At 42.0% G+C, this 15,572-nt stretch overlaps 1 protein-coding gene across 2 annotated transcripts in view; it reads right to left on the bottom strand.

Annotated features, from left to right (window-relative positions):
- ccdc87 (coiled-coil domain containing 87) overlaps positions 1–7,375 on the bottom strand; it is a 76,422-nt gene extending 69,047 nt beyond the window's left edge. For both annotated transcript variants that reach the window (XR_009515348.1, XM_059987525.1), the window contains exon 1: positions 7,217–7,375. The gene's annotated coding sequence lies outside the window, so the exon portion shown is untranslated. The remainder of the gene's footprint in view (positions 1–7,216) is intronic.
- Positions 7,376–15,572: the final 8,197 nt, after the last annotated feature.

Consider the following 15,572-nt stretch of genomic DNA (forward strand, 5'->3'; position numbering starts at 1 on the left):
GTAAGCAGTTTTTGTCTTACACTTGTTCGTCACACATATGTACTTAGCAGTGAAAATTATTACATGCCATTAACATAATGAAAATATAAAGTATACAGGGTAACAAAAGCAGCACAGCAGAAGCATCCAATACCTGAACAACAGCAAGCTTTCAGTCCCAGCTACGACGTCAGGCTTTGATTAAAAGATTACAGAACACTGTATTTGTATTTTACTTTCTTTAGGTTTAACGTAAGGTTTAAACAAAAACAATCAATCAGCATTGTATACTTGTTCTGGTGCTAGACCAGTTACGATCTTTGCAAGCCCATCGATGAATTTCTCTGCAGTTTCATGATCAGCAAACACTTGATCTTTAAAACATTTTAAATCTTTAAACATTTAATGCAGTGCCTTTTCTTAGATTTCTGCAACCAGCCTGCTGAATATCACAATTACATCCAGCTTTCAGTTCATTGTGAGAGATGTTTGTTTGCTTCAAAGTTCAATTTATTATCAAAGTATATTTATGTCACCATACATAATCCTGAAATTCATTTTCTTGCAGGCATTCTCAATAAATCCAGTAACCATAATAGAATCAATGAAAGACTGGACCAATGGAGTGGACAATCAGTATGCAAAAGACAACAAACTGTGCAAATACAAAAAGAAAGGAAAAAAAATTAATAATAAATAAATAAATAAATAGCACCTGGGCACGAGATAAAGAATCCTTGAAAGTGAGTCCATAGATTGTGGGAACAGTTCAGAGATGGGGCAAATGAAGTTGAGTTGAAGATATCCTGTTCAAGAACCCAATGGTTGAGGGGTAATAATTATTCCTGTAGCTGGTGGTGTGATGCTTCAAAACCTTCCTAATGGCAGCAGCAAGAAGAGACCATTACCTGGGCGGTGGGAGCCCCAGAGGATGGATGCTGTTTTCCTGCTACAACATTCTGTGTAGCTGTGCTCAACGGAGAGGAGGGTGCTACCCATGATGGACTGGGCTGTATTCACTTCTTTTTGTAGAGTTTTCCGTTTAAGAACATTGGTGTTTCCATACTGGGCAGCGATGCAGCAGTCAATATACCCTCCATCACACAGCTATAGAAGGTTGTCAAAGTTTTACAAGTTTTACTATGGAAATAGAAGCACTGCAGAGCTTTCTTCATAATTGCAATTATATGCTGTCCCAGGACAGATCCTCTGAAATGATGACACCAATGGATTTAAAGTTGCTGATCATCTCCACCTTGGATAGGAGAGGAAGGTAGAATATGGAATAAAGAGAGAGAGGTAAGGAGGGTAGCTTCATTTTCTCTCTACTGTTTTTTCAGATTAAATGAAAACAATGTACGACCTTAATTTTTTTCTAGAGTTTGACTTTATATATCATGCTCTAATCACCTCAATTCCATTCCACCCATTTCTACAAACAACACACACAAAATGCTGGTGGAACGCAGCAGGCCAGGCAGCATCTATAGGGATGCTCGAAGGGTCTCGGCCCGAAACGTCAACATTGCTTCTCTCTATAGATGCTGCCTGGCCTGCTGCATTCCACCAGCATTTTGTGTGTGTTGCTTGAATTTCCAGCATCTGCAGATTTCCTCGTGTTTACTTTTTAAATCCACCCATTTCTACTCTTACTTTAACTTCAGCAAAATTGTAACCTTCTTATTCTATAAATTACTGCATCAACTTCAACATGTCCCTCAGCAGGCTCTCACACCATGATCCAACTGAGATATTTACTAATAAAAATGACAACCCTGATGTGAGTTGCCCTGATGGGAGTTACATACGGGAATTCTGAACAGTAGCCTGGATGTGGTATATAAATTTCAATAAGAAATAGAAAGGCATGTAATAAGGGCAATGTAGTCATGGGGCTTTCAATATGCAGGTAGATTGGGGAAATCAGGTTACTGCTGGATCCCAAAAGGGGAAATTTGTAAAATGCCTTTGAGATGTCTTTTTAGAGCAGCTTGTGGTTGAGCCTACTAGGCGAAAGGCAATTCTGGATTGGGTGTTGTGTAATGAATCAGATTTGATTGATAAGCTTAAGGTAAAGATACACTTAGGAGAGAGTAATCATAATATGACAGAATTCATCCTGTAGTTTAAGAGGGAGAAGATAAAGTCAGATCTATGTGTGTTACAGTAAAGGGAATTACAGAGGTATGAGAGAGGAGATGGTCAAAATTGATTGGAAGGGACACTAGCAGAGAGGCAACCTAGAAGGTGCAGGATAGATACATCCCAAAGATGAAGAAACATTCTAAAGAGACCATGGCTAACAAGGGAAGTCAAAGTCAGCAGAAAAGCAAAAGAGAGGACATATAGTACACTCAGACCGTACTTATTGTTGAGGATGCGTTTCTCAGAGGTGGGGCATTATGTAAGTAATATGATATATTATTTACTTTACTTACTTTACTTTTATTGTCACCAACAATTGATACTAGAGCATACAATCATCACAGCGATATTTGATTCTGCGCTTCGCACTCCCTTAAGTACAAATCGAAGTAAATATAATAAAAATTTAAATTATAAATTATAATTAGAAAATAGAAAAGGGAAAGTAAGGTAGTGCAAGTCAGGTCCAGATATTTGGAAGTTGGAAAGAAGCTATTCCCAAATCTGGCCGTACGAATCTTCAAGCTCCTGAACCTTCTCCAGGAGGGAAGAGGGACAAAAAGTGCGTTGGCTGGGTGGGTCGTGTCCTTGATTATCCTGGCAGCACTGCTCTGACAGCGTGTGGTGTAAAGTGAGTCCAAGGATGGAAGATTGGTTTGTATGATGTGCTGGGCTGTGTTCATGATCTTCTGCAGCTCCTTCCGGTCTTGGACAGGACAACTTCCGTACCAGGTTGTGATGCACCCTAGAAGAACGCTTTCTATGGTGCACCTATAAAAATTAGTGAGGGTTTTAGGGGACAGGCCAAATTTCTTCAGCTTTCTCAGGAAGTAAAGGCGCTGGTGGGCCTTCTTGGCAGTGGACTCTGCTTGGTTCGACCAAGTCAGGTCATTTGTGATATTCACCCTGAGGAACTTAAAGCTTTTGACCTGTTCCACCTGCGCACCACTGATGTAGATGGGGTCATGCAGTCCGCGACTCCTTCTGAAGTCAACAACCAATTCCTTCATCTTGCTGATGTTGAGGATAGGTTATTGTCTTTGCACCATACCACCAGGTTCTTCATTTCCTCTCTGTATTCAGACTCAACATTACCCAAGATATGGCCTACAATTGTGGTGTCATCAGCAAACTTATATATTGAATTCGATGGAAACTTGGCTACACAATCATGTGTGTACAGTGAGTACAGCGGGGGGCTGAGTACACAGCCTTGTGGGGCTCCGGTGCTCAGAGTGATTGTAGAGGAGAGCTTGTCCCCTATCTTTACAGCCTGGGTCCTGTCTGTGAGGAAGTTGAAGATCCTGCTGAGTGCTAAGACCCAGGTTCCGGAGCTTAGGAAACAGTTTATTTGGAATGATGGTATTAAAGGCAGAGCTGTATACAGTCATTTGTGGAGTAAAAAACACGCAAATAGGCCAAACCTGTACATCAATGGAGCAGCAACACATGGCAGCACCAGGGGAGGGAAGCGGGTGATGGTTAAATCTTAGAGGAGGGACCAGGCAGTGGGTCCTTCTCTAACTTTGGCTTCTTCTTCAAGTAGACATCGAGACTTGACTGCCTTTTGTTAAGTCTCCTCTAATGAAACAGTTCTCAGCAGCAGGAAATCATGTCAAGAACTGCTCTCTGTCTTATTGCTTTACTCCCAGTCAGGATCGTTAATAAATCAATAAACTGAACCATGATTTGTTTGATCATGGTGATGCTAGCGCTGAGGAGTTTTGTGGTGAGGTTTCTTGCTAGTGTTTCCTGTTCTCCATCCACATCCTCAGATTCACCCAGGATGCTTTGCTCTGCCAATTCTCAAAGTTCTTTATTACTGAAACTCTCACCATGAGAATGCAGTAACTCTTCAACATCACCATCATTAATATCCTCACAGGATATCACTTGCAGTGTCACATTTGCAATGCTTTCCCTGGGCATCTTAGACATATTACTCTCGTCGGAAGTTGAAGGCCGTTTTCCAGACATTATGAGTGAAAAATGGAATAAGTTGGTTAAGGAGGAAGACCCACTCAGGGGAGGCAGAGCATGCACTAATGTGATTGGCTGTGAGTGGCTCGGAGTGCATGTAAAGCACTCTCATTGGCTGATTGAATGTTTACTGTAATGGCAGCCACTCTTGAGAAGTTTTACATGTTGTTTAGAACGATTTTTTGTCACCTTTAAAAATTTCAATAATGAATTGAATAACCACATTGCAACAAATCAGTGTTATGTGGGGTAGCTTTTTGTGGGGTGTGAGTGTATTGCAAAAATTAGTGGGAAGCTTGAGAGTTGCAAAGCTTTTAAAAACCAGAAGTAAGCTAAAAAAACACAAGGAGAGAAAATACAAAATATGAAGGTAAGCCAGCCAAAAATATCAAAGGGGATACCAAAAGTTTTTTCAGATATATAGTAAGAGAGAGGTGAGAGAGGATATCAGACTACTGGAAAATGACACTGGAGAGGTAGTAATCGGGAACAAAGAAATGGTGGATGAGCTTACTAAGTATTTTGCATCAGTCTCACTGTGAAAGACAGTAGCAGTGTGCAAGAAATTAAAGTGTGTCAGGGGAGAAAAAATCAGAATCAGATTTAATATCATCATCATATATCGTAAAATTTGTTAACTTAGTGGCAGCAGTACAATGCAATACATGCTAAATATAGAAAAAATAAATGAATTACAGTAAGTACAATAGACAGTAGGTGCAGGAGTAGGTCATTCAGCCCTTCTAGCCAGCACCGCCATTCACTGTGATCATGGCTGATCATACACAATCAGTACCCTGTTCCTGCCCTCTCCCCATATCCCTTGACCCCGCTATCTATAAGAGCTCCATCTAAATCTCTCTTGAAAGCATCCAGAGATTTGGCCTCCACTGCCTCGTGGGGTAAAGCATTCCACATATCCACCACTCTCTGGGTGGAAAACTTTTTCTGCATCTCTGTTCGAAATGGCCTATCCCTTATTCTTAAACTGTGGCCTCTAGTTCTGGACTCACCCATCAACGGGAACATGCTTCCTGCCTCAAGCATGTCCAATCCCTTAATAATCTTACATGTTTCAATCAGATCCCCTCTCATCCTTCTAAATTCCAGTGTATACAAGCCCAGTCACTCCAATCTTTCAACATATGACAGTTCCGCCATTTCGGGAATTAACCTTGTGAACCTACGCTGCATTCCCTCAGTAGCAAGAATGTCCTTCCTCAAATTTGGAGACCAAAACTGCACACAATACTCCAGTATATACATATATATCAATAGTATATACATATATATTAAATAACTTAAAAATAGTTCTTCAATAATGGAATTTTTGTTTAAAAAATTATGTAGTGCTCATGAGTTCAATATCCATTGAAGACAGATGACAAAGGGGAAAAAGCTGTTCCTGAATCACTGAGTGTGCCTCTTTAGGCTTCTGTACCTCCTTCCTGATGGTAACAATGAGAAGAGGGTATGTCTAAGCTGATGGGGGTCCTTAATAGTGGACGCCACCTTCATAGGGCAACACTCCTTGAAGATGTCTTGGATACAACAGAGGCTAATACCCATGATGGAGCTGACTAATTTTACAACTTTTTGCTATTTATTTTGATCCTGTGCAGTAGCCCTCCCCCCACATAACAGATGGTAAGAATGCTCTCCACGGGACATCTGTAGAAGTTTTAGAAGTTTTCAAGTATTTTTGGTGACAAACCAAATCTCCATAAACTCTTAATGAAGTATAGACACTGTCTTGCCTTCCTTATACCTCCATTGATATGTTGAGACCAGGTTAAATCCTCAAAGATACTGACACCCAGGAAGCTGAAATTGCTCTCTCCACTTCTTATCCCTCAATGAACATTGGTTTGTGTTCCCTCGACTTACCCTTGCTGAAGTCCACAATTAGCTCTTTGTGTGTGAGTGTAGTTGCAATGACTAAGGAGAAGATGCTTGAGAATTTGAAAGGTCTGAAGGTAGATAAGTCACCTGGATGAGTTGGACTACATTTCAGGATTCTGAAAGAGGTTGCTGAAGAGATTGTGAAGGCATTCGTAATTATCTTTCAAGAATCACTCAATTCTAGAAGATTGCAAGGGACTGGAAAATTGCAAATGTCACTCCACTCTTTAAGAAGGGATGGAGACAGAACAAAGGAAATTATAGGCCAGTTAGCCTGACTTATGTGATTGGGAAGAAGTAGGAGTCTATTATTAAGGGATGGTTTTCAGGATGCTTGGAGATGCATATTAAAATAGGCCAAAGTCAGCATATTTTTCTTAAAGGGAAATCTTGTCTGACAAATCTGTTGTAATTTTTTGGGGAAATAACAAGCAGGATACTCAGTGGAGAGCCAATGAATGCTGTTTACTTGGATTTTCAAAAGGCCTTTGACAAGTTGCTGCACTAGGCTGCTTAACAAGAGTACATGGCATTACAAGAGAGATACTAGCATGGATAGTAGATTGGCTGACTGGTAGGAGGCAAAGTGTCAGAATAAAAGGGGCCTATTCTGTTCTGCTGCTGGAGACTAATGCTGTTCCACCTGGGTAGGTATTGGGGCCATTTCCTTTTACATTACAAGGCAACCATTCGGATGACAGAATAGATTACTTTGTGGCCAAGTTTGCAGACAATACAGATAGCTGGAGGAGCAGGTAGTATTGAGGATGCAGGGAGTCTGCAGGAGGACTTAGATTGGGAGAATGGGCAATGAAGTGGCAGATGAAATCTAATGTAGGGGCAGTGTTCGGTCCTGCACTTCGGTAGAAGGAATAAAGGCATATACGTGATTTCCGACCAGCCTCTTTCACTTTTTTTATACGGACCATCATCCCTCCACGCTCTCAGTGCTGGCACAGAATCTCCACCACCCTATTGCCTTGGCAGATGTTGCTTGACTTAAGTAGTTCTACCATAAGTTTTTTTTTTACTTGGCTCCAAATTCCAGCATCTGCAGTCCCTTATAACACTTTAGAGTGCAGCGACGTGAATAATGCTTAAAGACTTCATTATCGATACTGACTGAAAAGTGAAACCATCAGCTCTACAATAAAAACCGACCCGTGGTAATTAAACAAGAATTGCTGGCTTTTATACCAACATAACAAACCTTCCTAATCCCCCGCACAAGTAACGCAAGAGAGCGGCTGAGCTTCCAGTTTAGTTGTCCAGGCACCGAACAAACCCGAATCAGGTCGTTGGGGAAAAAGCACAAACTACACCGAGTTGAGCCGCGTCCCCGGCTCGTCCTCATTTCATCAGCGCACTTTTTTCCCACCTTCTCACGCCGATCGCTGGGCTCATCTTCCTCCGCACCAGATTGTCCGCGGTCTGGCGGAAGGATCCCAATGAGCCGGCTCGCCGGGTTGCTAGGAGACGGCGGTACACGGAATTCGGCGATGGAGCCGGCAGCAGTGATAACCCCAGGCGCAGCCGGAGTGCCGCTCACTGTCAGCATTCCCCTCAGTCATCGCTTTCCCCTAAAGGATAACTCCCCACCGTCCCACTTCGCCGTGACGGAACCGGATTCTGGAGCGTCTAATAATAGAATCGTGAAAGAGCTCTTTCGGCTCACCTCCCCCATGCCTGACGCCTATTTTAGCAAATGCTGCCTTAGTCGGCTGGTATCCCTGTACTGTACCTTTCCTGTCCAAGTACTTGCTAACCTAGGCCCAGTGGAGCATAGGATATCGATGACCTCCCGTCTCCATCGGCCTTTTAGTCATTGTTAAGGTTGGAGTTTATCAACGCTTCTGTAATCCATTACATCCACTGTACAGGGGATTTGCCTATGTTATTCCTGTCCAAGTACCCGTCCAAAAACCTTTAAACGTTCTAATTATATCTGCTTCTACCAGCTCCTCTGGTAGCTTGTTCCAAATAATCACTCCCTGGGTGAAAACATAACCCTTAGATCTCATTTAAATTTGTCTCCCTTTAATCGGCATAGCTTTCATCTGAGAAGGGTAAAGTTCAAGGGAAATGTGCTGTGCAAGTATTTTCATTAACATAGAGATCAGAAGGTGCCTTGAACACTTTCAAGTGCAATGGTATTTAAGAGGTAGACAAACACATCAATCAATATACATGGAATTGAGGAGTATGGTTCACATGCAGGCTGGTGGGTTTCATTTGGTGTCATGGTTGACACAAGCCTATTCCTGCGTTGGCCTGTTCAATGTTTTGTGCTCTGTGTCCCCTAGTTCCAATGTGATCCCACTACCTTTCACTTCTTCACCTTTCCCTCCCACACACAACCCTGTCTGCATATGTACCAACCTCTTTGGTCTACTTATCTCCCCGGAATCATGGAAGGTATAACTCCCCTCCCATGATCCTTTCCCTTCTCCAGCTCCATATCACTTTTGCCAATCACCTTTCCAGCTCTTAGCTTCATCCCACCCCCTCCGGTCTTCTATCATTTTGCATTTCCCCCTCCCCCTCCTATTTTCATATCTCTTAGTATCTTTCCTTTCAGTTAGTCCTGACGAAGGGTCTCGGCCCGAAATGTCGACAGCGCTTCTCGCTATAGATGCTGCCTGGCCTGCTGTGTTCTACCAGCATTTTGTGTATGTTGTTTGAATTTCCAGCATCTGCAGATTTCCTCATGTTTGAGGTATAACTCCTATTCCTTCAGCTCCTCCCTCACCACCACCCAGGAACCCCCTTCCAAGTGAGGCAGGAAATTTATCTGCACCTCTTCAAATTTACTCTACTGTGTTTGGTGCTTGCGATGCTGCCTCCTCGACATTACAGAAACCAAGTGAAGAGTGGGCAAATGTTTGAAGGACATTTTGTCAGCAGCAACCCTCTCAAGCTTCCAATTGTGTGTCATTTTAACTCTCATCACTCGTCCTACACTGATCTCTGTGCACAACCAAACACATAATCTGAATCAGAATCAGGTTTATTATCACCAGCATGTGACGTGAAATTTATTAACTTAGCAGCAGCAGTTTAATGCAATACATAATCTAGCAGAGAGAAAAAAATAATAAGTTAGATAAAACATACTAATAAACAAATAAATCAATTATGTATATTGAATAGATTTTAAGAACCATGCAAAAACAGAAATACTGTATATTAAAAAAAAGTGAGGTAGTGTCCAAAGCTTCAATGTCCATTTAGGAATCAGATGGCAGAGGGAAAGAAGCTATTCCCGAATCGCTGAGTGTGTGCCTTCAGGCTTCTGTAATTCCTACCTGATGGTAACAATGAGAAAAGGTCATGCCCTGGACGCTGGGGTCATTAACAATGGACGCTGTCTTTCTGAGACACTGCTACCTAAAGACATCCTGGTTACTTTGTAGGCTAGTGCCCAAGATGGAGCTAACTAGATTTACAACCTTCTGCAGCTTCAGTCCTGTGCAGTAGCCCCTCCATACCAGAGTGTGATGCAGCCTGATAGAATGCTCTTCACGGTACAACTAGAGAAGATTTTGAGTATATTTGTTGACATGCCAAATCCCTTCAAACTCCTAATAAAGTATAGCCGCTGTCTTGCCTTCTTTATAACTACATCAGTATGTTGGGACCAGGTTAGATCCTCAGAGATCTTGACACCCAGGAACTTGGAGCTGCTCACTCTCTCCCAACTTCTGATCCCTCAATGAGAATTGGTATGTGAATATTAGAACAGTACCTCATATTACACTTCAGTAGCTTACAACCCAATGATATTAGCACTGCTTTCTAATTTCAGGTCATTTGTACCCTCAGTGTCATTCCCAGACACACTCACCTCAACTTTGTTTTCCTTTTAACTTCCACCCATTCCGCACCTGATTCTATTTGCCTATCATCTCCTTTCAATTACCAACTCCATCCCTCCCTGGGCCACTATTTACTGGCTATCTTTCCTCTTCCTTCTCAGTTGTGATGAAGGGTCTTGAGTCAATTTACCATTTTTTCCTCTGCAGATTCTTGAACAAAAAAGCATAACTGCACTCATTCAAAGACTCTTTTATCTTGTTAATTGGTATCTGAGCTCTTCCAGTTTTCTGCTTTTTGTTCCCTCTTCTGCTACATTTTCCTGCCCTGGGAAAAGCACTGAACATATCTTTACCTCTCATCCCCAACATTCCGCTTTCTGCACGAATCACTCCTTCCATGTTTCCCTTGTCCATTCATCCCTCCCCACTAATCTCCCTCCCGGCACTTACCCCTACAAGTGGTCAAAGTGCTACACCTCCCCATTCTCCTCCATTCAGGGCCCAGTCCTTCCAGTTGAGGTATCACTTTACTTCACTTCACCTGCAAATCTGCTGGGGTCATCTACTATATCTGGTGCCCTTGATTTGGCCTACTATACATTAGCGAGACCCATTGTACATTGGGGGACCACTTTGTTGAGCAGCTCTGCTCCATCCTCCAAAAGTAGAACATCCCAGTGACCAAACTTTTTAATTCAGTTTCCATTCCCATTCTGATATGTTGGCCCATGGCATCATCTTGTGCCATGATGAAGCAACTCTCAGTGTGGAGGAGCAACATCTTATATTCTGTCTGGGTGGCCTCTAACCTGAAGGCATCAACATAGATTTCTCCTTCTGGTTAAAAAAAAATTCCGTCCCCCTCCATTCTCCACTCTAGCCTCTCACCTGCCTATTTCCCCCACCAAGGATCTCAGCCCAAAATGTCAACTGTACTTTTTTCCATAGATGCTGCTTGGCCTGCTGAGTTCCAACAGCATTTTGTGTGTGTTACCTAGCCCATGTCTCCTTCTGCTTCCCTTTCTCCTGTGGTCCACTTTCCTCTCCTATCAGATTCCTTCCTCTTCCAGCTCTTTATCTTTCCCAACCACCTGACTTTAAATATCATCTTCCAGCTAGCCTCCTTCCCCTCCCCCTTTTATTTTATACTGGTGTCTTCCCCCTTCCTTTCCAGTCTTCAAGAAGTGCTTCAGCCTGAATCATCAACTATTAATTTCCGTAGGTGCTGCCTGACCTGCTGAGTTCCTCCAGCACTTTCTGGAAATTGCTTTGGACTTCATTAAATCCTGTGTGATGAATGTTTGCCTACAAAGACTCACTGTACATTCCCAAATCAAAAGCCATGGATGAACCAGGAGGTATGTCATCTGCTGAAGGCTAGGTCCGTGGCATTCATGTCTGGCAACCCAGGCCTGTAGCAGAAAACCAGCTATGATTTGTGGAGGGCTAGTTCAAGGGTGAAGAGACAATTTAGAACGGGGTTGGAGGTGACATCGGATGTACGACAACTCTGGTAGGGTTTGCAAGACATTACTTCCTGCAAAGCGAAACCCAATAGCATGAATTGTAGTAATGCTTCGCTACCAGATGAACTCAACGCCTTCTATGCCTGCTTTGAAAGGGAGAATATAAGTACAGCTGTGAAGATTCCTGCTGCACCTGGTGGACCTGTGATCTCTGTCTCAGAGGCTGATGTTAGACTGTCTTTAAAGAGAGTGAACCATCGCAAGCTGGAAGGTCCTGATGGAGTACCTGGTAAGGCTCTGAAAACTTGTGCCAACCAACTGGTGGGTGTATGCAAGGACATTTTCAATCTCTCACTGCTACAGGCAGAAGTTCCCACTTGCTTCAAAAAGGCACTAATTGTACCAGTGCCTAAGGAGAATAATGTGAGCTGCCTTATTGCCCAGTAGCACTCACATCTACAGTGATGAAATTCTTTGAGAGGTTGGCTATGACTAGACTGAACTCTTGCCTCAGCAAGGAACTTTGCAATTTGCCTATCGCTACATTAGGTCAATGGCAGATGCAATCTCAATGGCTCTTCACATGGCCATAGACCATCTAGACAATACAAACACCAATGTCAGGTTTTCAGTTATAAAGAAGGTAAGACAGCAACTATGCTGCATTAGGAGTTTGAAGAGATTTGGCATGTCAGCAAATACACTCAGAAACTTCCATAGATTTACCATGGAGAGCATTCTGACAGGCTGCATCACTGTCTGGTATTTGGGGGCTAGTGTACAGGATTGATAGAAGCTGCAGAGGGGTGTAGACTTAGTTGGCTCCATCTTGGGTACTAGCCCACAAATACCAAGGACATCTTCAGGGAGTGGTGTCTCAGAAAGGCAGCATCCATTATTAAGGGTCTCCAGCACCCAGGACATGCCCTTTTCTCACTGTTACCATCAGGCAGGAAGAAGCCTGAAGACACACACTCAGTGATTCAGAAACAGCTTCTTCCCCTCTGCCATCTGATTCCTAAATGGGCATTGAACCCATGAACACCACCTCACTTTTTAAATATATATTATTTCTGTCTTTTGCATAATTTTTAATCTATTCAATATATGTATATTGTAATTAATTAGTTTATTTTCCCTCTTCTATATTGAACTGCTGCTGCTAAGTTAACAAATTTCTTGACACATGCCGATGATAATAAGCCTGATTCTGATTTCCAGCATCTGCAGAAAAACTTGTGTTTACTACTTTATCAATACTTCTCATTGTTTTTTATAAACTTCATTGAGATCACCCCTCATCCTACATTCTACCAAGACTCAAACCTGTCCACCCACTCTCTCTTTATTACCATAAATGACATTCCGTGCAACATCTTCATGAATCCCTTCTACATTCTCTCTATTGATACCACATCCTTCCTGTATTTCTTATAGTGTAGCAACAGGAACTGTACACAATAATCTTAGTGCAGTCTAATTAATATTTTGCAACCTGCTGATGTTTTAAATGAGGTGAAAATGAGTAATTTGTAGTTTTGTTACTAGCCATGACATATAGGTACTCTAAATCTGATAAAATATCAGAATGCTGTTTATTGTTAGTTCTCTACTGGCAAAACTGTGTCCAGTTCTGTCATCTTATTTCTTACAAAATTGTTTCCCTGTAACAACTTCTTCACATTCATTATCTCTTTTTGCCTTATTTTCTCTACTGTGCATAACTAACCTTTTCCAAGGTGTTTTTTCTTAAATCTGCTAACTTCTTTGTTGCAGCTCAGTAAATTCTTTACGAGGTACTGGTCTGATTTTCCCTTCATTACCCATTTGCTTAAATTTCACAGTAGATGTTTCGGAAAATTGAACACAGCCAGTCACAAGTAATTGTTCAAATCATATCGTTTACCTACTTAGATAATAACTCCCAATGAAATTTGTGGTTACTTTAGTCTCTTGGCGTCAGTGCAATTTCTTATGTTTTTAATCAATCCATTTTGAAACCTTGTAGCAGCCTTCTTCAATGAAGAAGGTCCGAGAGTGTCAGGGAGCAGAAGTGCCATTGCTATTACAAGGAAAAGTGCTAGGCAGACTCAAAGGTCTTAAGGTGAATAAGTCACCTGGACCAAATGGGCTACATCCCAGTGAAGTTGTTGAAGAGATAATGAGTGCATTGGTCATGATCTTTCAAGAATCACTTGATTCTGGCATGGTTCTGGAGGACAGGAAGATTGCACTCTTTAAGAAGGGAGGAAGGCAAAAGAAAGGAAGTTATAGGCCAGTTAGCCTCACCTCAGTGGTTGGAAAATTGCTGGAGTCCATTATTAAGGATGAGGTTTCAGGGTACTTGGAGATTAATGATAAAATAAGTCAAAGTCAGCATGGCTTCTGTAAAGAAAGCCTGACAAATCTGTTAGAGTTCTCCGAGGAAGTAACAAGCAGCGTGGACAAAGGAGAAGCAGTGGATGTTATTTACTTGGATTTTCAGAAGGCATATGCTAAGGTGCCACACATGGGACTGCTTAACAAGAAAAAATCCTATGGCAATATAGGCAAGAAACTAGCATGGATAGAAAAATGGCCGACAGGCAGGAGGCAGTGTGTGGGAGTCGGGGGGGGGGGGGGGAGCTTTTCTGGTTGGCTGCCAGACTAGTGGTGTTCCTCAGGGGTCAGTATAGGGACCATTGCTTTTCACATTATTTGTCAATGATTTGGATAATGGAATTACAGATCTGCTGATGCTGGAAAACCAGGCAACCCACACAAAATGCTGGAAGAACTTAGAACTTAGAGGCTACCTGGCCTGCTAAGGAAAAGAGTGCTGTTGATGTTTTGGGCCGTAACTGGTCCTGCCAAAGGGTTTTGACCCAAAATGTTGACGGTACTCTTTTCCATAGATGCTGCCTGGCCTGCTGAGTTCCTCCAGCATTCTGCATGGATAATGGAATTGACGGCTTTGTGGCAAAGCTTGCAGATGATATGAAGTTGGGTGGAGCTGTCGGTAGTGCTGAGGAAGCAATGCAATTGCAGCAGGACTTAGATAAATTGGAAGAATGGGCAAAAAAGTGGCAGATGGAATACAGTGTTCGAAAATGTATGATAATTCATTTTGCTAAAAGGAACAATAGCACAGACTATTACCTAAATGGGGAGAAGGTTCAACATCAGAGTTGCAGAGGGAGGTAGGAGCCCTCGTGCAAGACTCCCAGAAGGTTAAGTTACAGGTCGAGTCTGGAAAAGAAGGCAAATGCAATATTGGCATTCATTTCATGGGGAATAGAATATGAAAGGAAGGAGATTATGCTGAGCCTTTATAAGATACTAGTCAGGCTGCACTTGGAGTCACAGTTCTGGGCCTCATATCTCAGAAAGGATGTGTTGTCAATGGAGAGAGTCCACAGGAGGTTCATGAGGATGATTCCAGGAATGAAGGGGCTAATATATGAGGAGCACTTGGAAGCTCTGGGCCCCGATCAGGGCATCAATATGGTGATAAGGCAGGTGTATGGGGGTTGAGTGGGATCCAGGATCAGCCATGAGGAATGGTGGAGCAGACTTAATGGGCTGAATGGCTTAAGACAGCTCCTATGTCTTATGAAACACCAGTTGTACAGTATTATATTTTGATAATTTGACAAATTACATTTTTTCAAGAATATAACAGAATTTGTTAAAAATATTGATGTATCCCTTTCCGCAGCTGCTGCCTGACCTGCTGAGTTCCTCCAGCAATTTATATATTAGAAAAAGATTGAACAGTGTTGTAACTAGCCTGCAATGATTTACTGGGAAGAAAATTTAAGAACTCTCAGCTTGTTGAGCCACAATTAAGTATAGATAAATGGATCCCCTGAGGAAAGGGTTTCCACTACACTCCGCTGACCAGAATTGAAATGAGCTTAAATATGAATAGAAATCTCTGCACCCATTGAAATGTTTGAGGAAAGATCACAAAACAAGTTCAAAATATACAACAGACTATAAATAGTGCACAGGCTCTTTTACTGATGAATAATACCATTTGTCTCTTACTGCTGTGTTAAAAATAATACATTTAAATGCTAACATAATTAAACAGCGTTATAAATAAATAGGATTTTACATAGTTGGTGTGCGTCCATTGTCCCATCATAGAAGAGGTAAATTACAAATAGATCTGTGAAAGTGTTGTTGGTATTGTGACCTCTGTATGTACTCCTGTCAATATTTATCACCAAATAGTATCAGAAATTAATTCTGTAAGGAAAACACAAAATCTCCTCATTTATGCATATTTTTAAACAACGGA

This window comes from Hypanus sabinus, chromosome 13 (assembly GCF_030144855.1).
Source record: "Hypanus sabinus isolate sHypSab1 chromosome 13, sHypSab1.hap1, whole genome shotgun sequence".
Lineage (NCBI taxonomy): Eukaryota > Metazoa > Chordata > Chondrichthyes > Myliobatiformes > Dasyatidae > Hypanus > Hypanus sabinus.